This window comes from Papilio xuthus, unplaced genomic scaffold, assembly GCF_000836235.2.
Source record: "Papilio xuthus unplaced genomic scaffold, Pxut_1.1 DF828177.1, whole genome shotgun sequence".
NCBI lineage: Eukaryota > Metazoa > Arthropoda > Insecta > Lepidoptera > Papilionidae > Papilio > Papilio xuthus.
Window position 1 is genome coordinate 4,978,380 of NW_013530472.1, and position 7,943 is coordinate 4,986,322.

General features: G+C 31.2%; 1 protein-coding gene across 3 annotated transcripts in view; it reads right to left on the reverse strand.

Moving 5' to 3' along the window:
- Positions 1-4,945, reverse strand: part of LOC106113766 (MAGUK p55 subfamily member 5-like) — a 36,775-nt gene extending 31,830 nt beyond the window's left edge. The window contains exon 1 of one of the 3 annotated variants that reach the window (XM_013306696.1): positions 4,868-4,945. The gene's annotated coding sequence lies outside the window, so the exon portion shown is untranslated. Of the gene's footprint in view, positions 1-4,747 lie in introns of all 3 variants that reach the window. The other 2 variants (XM_013306695.1, XM_013306694.1) reach the window with 2 other exon arrangements.
- Positions 4,946-7,943: the final 2,998 nt, after the last annotated feature.

Here is a 7,943-nt window from a genome sequence, read left to right on the forward strand (position 1 = left end):
CTATATGTCCAATATTAAAGTGTCAAAATCTTGTGTGCGATGTTCTTATATAAGAGTCGTTTAATTTAAGTTAAAGATATAATATAAGCCTCAGCTTCGGTATTGATATTATTATATCAATACCGAAGCTGAAGCTCTATTATGATTTAAATAAATTGAACAGCTTTAGAGCAAACTAGGAGCAAAATTGAGAAGTGTACAAACGCTGTGGGTGAACGAACTCTTTATAGCGTCCCGCGGCCATAAACATATAGAAACATCTAATCTCTGATAACATTTTATAAAGTCTAGCTTAATTCAATAGAGAGCTTATTTAACGCTATTTATAATATATAAAAATTCTTTAAATTTAAATCTTTAATGGCACACGAATTATATTATTTTCAGATAGAAGACTACTTAATATTAAATATATTTAAATCAAATTAGTTTAATCGAATACTAGAAATAAATATATGTAGGATATTATTGTTTTCCACCTTTTATCAAATCGAGTCGAAATAGCGTAAAATTAACCATCAATAGGTACCCAAAGTCATCTGCAAAGAAGTTTTATATGTATTCATTTTCTCATTTGATTTTTATCTTTTGTACTAATAAAAACCTACGTTACGTCCCACTTTAAACAATACTAAGACAATATGTATCCAAATTAACATATAACGGTTCCGGGCGTTGAGTAACTTCCGGAGAGATTGACCTGTGATCTTCCCATATCTCGCAATAGCGATTACGCGACGTAAACCTATATGTAAATGAGTTTTTACTGTTGATACACTTGTTATAATACAAAAACCACGATGTTTAATATAGTTTCTATTGAAATGAAAATTACCATCGATCGAAAAAGGTATTTTGAATGTGTTAATAGAGCAGGGGGCATAGCACGAAACTTTGCGAGAAAGTATTCGTAATGTTATCCGCAAAATTCATATGAATAGCTGCTACATGCGATCCGGCCGTCGAATTAAAAAAAAACTTAAGTAGTAGCCTATGTGTTCTTCATACTATGTTCTAATTTCATCAAGTTGATTCGTTCTAGAGTTACCTTACAACATACATCCATCCATATATCCGAACATTTACATTTTTAATATTTGTAAATTTTCTCTAATGAAAAGAAACCTAGTACTTTTTATCGAAGACGTTATGAATACTTTCTCGCATATCTTCATACTAGGCCCTCGGATCTTTGACAATATCTGGATTTCGTTGGCGGTGTGCCGAATCGTTTGATTGCTAATTTCCTTTAGCCATTCTCCACATTTTATAGTACCAATGGCTTTATTTTAACAATTTTTACTTGAAAATACAATAGTTTTGTTCAAAAAGTTATCTAGCGTTTTATAAATAATATAAATTACTAGTAATTACTTTACAATATTAATTTACTAATTAATCCTATTAAGCAAAGGTCTAAATTTGTTTTTAATCCACTTTACGACAATTTTTTTCTTACAAATAATTTTTTAACAATTTTAAACGTTTGTTAGGACTATTTGTAACTCTACAATGGCGTGTATGGTATATCTGTACTTTACTTCGGTTCGGTTTCGGTAAATCTGCAGGTCCTGTGTTTGAATCCCGCCATGTACCAATGTGTTTTTCGATTTCAGATTTACATGTGTACATTTATCCGACGTTCTTTCGGTGAAGGAAAACATCGCGATGCAATCTGCACATATCTGAGAAGAAATTCAAAGATATGTAAGTCAACCAACCCGCACTTGGCCAGCGTGGTTGATTATGGCCTAGACACCCCTAACTTAGGGTAGGCTCCGAGCCCCGTGGACGTATAGTGAGCTGATGATGATGATGTGTATACACTTACAAGAGTGCAAGAACTACTAAAGGTATTGTTTTAAACATTTCTATTTCTAATATAAACGTAGATGAACTGTTGTAAAAGCAATGCTTAGTGATGTGCGCGCTGAATAACATGCATGTCGGCATCAGTTCAGCCCTGACCCCAATGCAATCAACATTTATACCACACGACGTTCCTATGAGTACCTTTCACTGCGAACAAATGAATATCTACATCATTAAAAAGTATTTATATTTTAGTTTTAATTACTGGCTGAATAGAATATTTATGAAAAAAACTAGCTGTCAACCGTGATTCCCTCCACATGGAATTAAAAACTAGCATATGTGTTCTTCCAGGCTATGTTCTACATGTGTGCCAAATTTCATCATAATCCGTTGAGCCGTTCCGGACATATCTTCAAACAAAAATCCATCCATCTATACATTCGCATTTATAATATTAGTATGATACTAAGAAGTAAGATTTTACATGATTTAAGAAAAGAGTTAAGTTATTTAGATTTTTGCATTAAGATAGACAATCCAGTGTGATTTTATCTATGGGTTGATCCGCATAAGCTTGTTTATTTCTAGTTAAATACAAGATCGTAAGAAACCTTAATACTACACGTGGTCATCAAGCCACGCGGTCATCATGTGCCCAATGCCAATACAAATCGATAAATATACAACGCAAATATGACATAATGTATGTCCGTCATTTATTTAACTACGACGTTAAATACTGTAGTTTATAGTATCGTCAAGGAATAGTCTTTTTTATTGAAATTAAAATGCTATCATTACCGGAGTTTTTACTGCCTAAAAGTGGAATTTACGGTTAATTATTTTTAAATATATTTTAAGAACAGATGCAAATTATTAAATTTAAATTATCTATCTTTACATGGATTTTGAGTGAAAACGTTTGCTCTTAGTCTTAGACCTATACCTTTAGCATAACAATACGTGAACACTCTAAAAAAAATACGAGTTATATTAGAAACAGCATAAATTAATTGCAGTAATATTGTAGAAAATTTAAATCCAATTTAATCCACAAAATAAACACTTTTGTGGTAGCTTCGGGCAGTTGTAAAGAACTATTAAAGAATTTGCTCTTTGCTTTTCGTAACTACGTACTGGTTAGTTTCTTCAAAGGTTGTGCAGAAAAAAGAAATAAACATACTTTATTTATATTTTGACGTTTAATACGAGGTATTATTAACTTTTGAAGATACTTAAAACGCTCAATAGTTGTTAATCGTCACTAGTCGTTGGTTTCTGAGACCAAAATCTTTATGTAAATATATCGTCATCCATTTGTCTTTGACAAATCAGAGATAACACTGTGCTTTATCAAAGAGAAAAGCTTCGCCATTATATGTTAATAATAACTTATATATTAGTTAAAAGTTTTAATAAAATAATGAAAACTGAAATAGAACAATTTATAACATAGAGCAAACTTTACGCAAACTTATACTTTTGTTTGCAAGTTAACAAGAAAAAAGAGAAAATCCAATCGTTACAATAGAAATTAAAAAAGCAAAAGCTCGCAATTGGTTCTATAATAAAAATATTTTTGTTGAACATTTTGATTTCTTATTTCAAACTAATATCCCTGGAGCTTTGGAATATCGACGTCGTTTTAAAACAGGCTAAGACAAGTCACACACGTTAGGTTTTACAAGGAAAACCAAGATTACGTACGTGTCCAGTTTTGTCATATTCGTTTTTGCACGCATGTAAGGTCAAAATCGTCATGTAAAACCTATCGTGTGTAGCATGCATAAAACTGTTCAATGCCAAAGTTACATACGGGAATAATCTATGTCGGTTCAACGGTTGAATTAAATTAACAGATTAGTACAAGTTTAGGCAACTTTTAAGCGGAAGTGATAAGACAAGGAACGAATGAATAATTTTATAGTATTTTAAGGATTTATTATAACGAAAACAAATTCCAATGAACTAGTAATTATAAGTCGAATTGAATGAATTTAGAAAACTTTATTTACGCATGTAACTAGCTGATAATGTTATGTTGTATTGTCTATGATATTTGGAATCTTTTAGTGTTTAAATTGATAATGCAAATGCAATAGAGACGTATAAGAGACATATTATAAGTCATTATTTACAGCCTTATATTTTAATTAAAGCTAAAAATTGGTTTTTAATATTTTTTTGCCATTGAATTGAGTATATGTACATTATTGTAGATAGTCTGATTCTTGGCTTAGTGGTTAAAGTGTTGAAGCTTTAAGCATAGTCTCGAGGTTTATTCTCCATCAAAACGAATTATAGGAGTTTGAAAAGAACGTAAGTAGTTAGTAGTTTTAGTTTTAGCGAAGATTAGTAAGTTTCCTAATTATTTGATCTTAATAAATTACATTATTAAAATAAATAAAAAAATCGCATAACCTACACGGGTCATCAGCAATAAATAACATACCTAACTTACATGTTACTAAGTTTCATATGAGATAACTTGTTTCACTTGCTTTAACTTAGCTGAACTATGCGTGCTAAATCTACGTATTTCGCGACAAGAGTTGTCTATTGTTCAGCAACTCTAAACTAAGATCGCATGGAATAAATTAAATAGCATTCATTAAATTTTCTTTACATTGGTTATAGTTGACAGTCGTTATTCTGAGTTTGTTCACGTTTATAAAAGTTTAAACTTTATAGGTTAGCTGTCATAAAAGTAAAGCAAAAAATAAATGAATACAATATGTCAAACTATACCTTTCGTCCAATCAAAAAGCAAGAATTAATAAATGTTAATCGCAAATAATTGCAGTATAATGGTATAACGTTCGAATTAAATTAATCATCGTTTGTTAATTGACAAAATTAGACACGTTCAATGTGAAAATTAAATATAATCACGTTCCCAAAACATCGTAATATAACACAATAAATAACTAACAAGCCCAGTCACGTAATTGTTGGTAAACATTTGCTCGTTCCCATTTCACTTACAATACATTACATAACAAAGACCATTCGCCATTTCCGAGAAACAAAAAATAAACAAGACACCACGCACTTTACTTTTGTTAAGTCACTGTCACAAATTGGAGCCAAAAATTTGACACTTTTTTTTAACACACAACAACTCGCGGCAAAGGCACGCGTCGTACTGCCAGTCAGTGCCGTGTTCGCTATTCGTTCGGCTAAGCGATATTCGCGTACAACCAGCCCTAGTTGTAGTAGGGTTGTCGCCTGGTTTCAACTTGACTTAGAATTTTTAATAGTACACAACAGTTTATTATGGATTTCTCATATGGAATCTATACTAAGCTACTCCCTTAGTGATTTATTAACGTAGCATTTAGGTTCGCAGTGTCTTTCATCGTTAATAGTTTTATTATTTTCGTCATGATGAGATCTTTGTTAGTTGAAAGTTAACAGCCCTACTTGTTTTTTTCATCGAAAGAAAACGGAAAGGTGAAAATGACTAGGGAGGGCGTCCATGTAAGTTTGCAAATTGTTTAGTGATTGTTTAAATTCGTATCGTGTTAATGCTCCGATGGACATATTCCTTTGTTATAGTTTATTTTGGCAGAATCTGGCAAAACAAAGACGCGGACAAAAGAACTGGTGCAATTCTTTTGAAAGGAAAATACAAATTTTACTAAAAGTTACTTTGTTGTTCTTTTATAACTGGCTGGCATTAAGTTTCGAATAAAATGACATAGATTCAGAGTGTTTGATATTAAGCGCCAAGTAAATTATCAAAAATTACTAACATAATTATTTTTTTTATTAATGTTTTTTTTTTTAGTGAAAACTTTTACAATGTATGTTTATAACATAATAAAAATATGCAAAATATCTCTGTATATAAGCTTGTTCTTTCTTAAATATTTTAAACTTGATTAAAAATGTAAATTTTTGAATATTGCCAACGTACAACACCAAATACCTCGAGACGGCAAAACTTATGCATATTTTTAACAAATTTTATTTAAAATGCATAGCTAATTTTAATAATAGTGTGCTTTATTTTTCGAAAAACTAAATAAACTCTTTATACGTCAAGATAATAATTTAAACTTAATAGTAATGCAGGTGGCACAAGACCGGTCATCGTTGCGATCTTTGGGGAGACCTATGCCCAGCAGTGGGCGACTCATGTCTGACAAGAAGATGAAGACGTAATATTATGACAATAAAAATATTTATACAAGCGAAGTTGTACTGTTCAAAGTAAACACTAACATAAACATGTCTCTAGATCCCTTAGGAATGTATGAGACATGAACGCTTAAAGAAAACAAACAAATTCATCATATTTATATTAATTCTAGCTGTTATGCGCCACTTTGTTCGTTAGAAGATATCTCCAGAATCACAATGAAATTTGGCACATATGAAGAACGTAATCTGGAAGTAAACATAGGCTAACAATATTTTTTTTTAATTCCACGCAGACAGAATCGCGGGCAACAGTCTTAATATAATTTAAATCAAAGCTTAATAAAGGCTATTGTTAGTTTAAAAAAAATATTGAAAGAGCGGGAAAGTACTTGATAAAACTTGAAGCTAACGTATTGAATAGAATACGAGCAAAGAACTACAGGCACGTTTCCTCCGCACTTCCAAATGTACTCAAAAGAATGAACGGAAACTTTAAGACTAGAGATGCTGTTGAGAAAAACTGAAACCGCTTACATTTAAATGTTTACGATACATTTAAATTCAATGACTTACAGAATACCACATTTTAAAGATACAACTTTTATATAATTAAAATGAGTAGCAAATACCATTAAAATAAGTCATATCTTAAAAACACGTATATCAAAGTTTAATGAAAAGTTATGAGAAACCAAAATCTCCGTTTAAAACATATTGGTATCTCTATTTTGTCAACGATAATGACAAGGATGACAATATGTTTTAAAAGGAGATTATGGTCTCAGAAACTCACGGTTAATCTACTAAATTTTTTGTTCCATTTTAGAACGCTTTATCTCTATATCATATTGAGAGTGTGTGATACATTAATCTACACCAAAGCAACAACAGATGCTACAAACATTTTTAAACATTGCAACATTTTAATAAATACGTGCTTATTAGTCGCATAAAATTTACAATTCATATTTTCTACAAAGAAACCAAAAATAGAGAGGTCACTGGTATAAACAGTTGTTTCGCTTTGATACAAAATACAGCATTTATTAAAATAAACGTTGTCCTATATAGCGAAACTTGTAATATTTTATAGAGATTTCCGAGCACAAAAGTATGTATAGCTATCGCCCGCGACTCCGTCCACGCGTTATAAAACAATTAGTAGCCAATGTGTTCCAAACTATGTTCTAAATCTATGTTAAATTTTAGAGAGATCCAAACAGCCGTTCTGCTACCTTCAAACAAACATTCATCCATCCAATCATTCGAGTTAATAATATTAGTAAATTAAGTGTTTAAAGCAACAAGGACAAAACAATATTACGTTTTTAACCTTTATAAAAATAAGTTTTAAAATTTTAGTCTCAGAAGCCCACGGTTAACCGAACATACACCGTGTCATTTTGGCATAGCCAGCATTCCTAGCAATTACATAGTCTCACATACACGTGCATCGTAGTAACGGAATACCAAACAAGTTGAATTCAAGTAAAATAGAACTTTATAGTTACGTTGTTCGTTAACAAAGGTAAAACCTTTTGTATACGGAGAAAATTATACAATAGATTTAAAAGTACATACAATGCTTGCATTTATTGGTATCGGAACAGAGGGTGTCTTTGAATGGGTTTGTTCTGCAACGAATTTGCAGTTTTAAACTTAATGGCAATATACAACTAGGTGTTATGAAAGGAAATTTTAAAAACGTATTTTCTATATCAAACATATCGTCACCCCTGTCATACATAACACAGATATAATTTTTTCAACGCAGATTTTAGATTCAGAAATTCATGGTTTTTTATTAAATAATGGGGCAAACGAGCAACGGGAACATCGAAGTGTTCAACGGTGCCCATGGACATCTGCAATACCGAAGGAAACGCCGATGCGTTGCAAAAGCTAAGCGATTTAACACGTCTTTTGGAAGTAAATTATATATGTTAATATAACTCAGAATAACGTAACTTCAATTAATGATA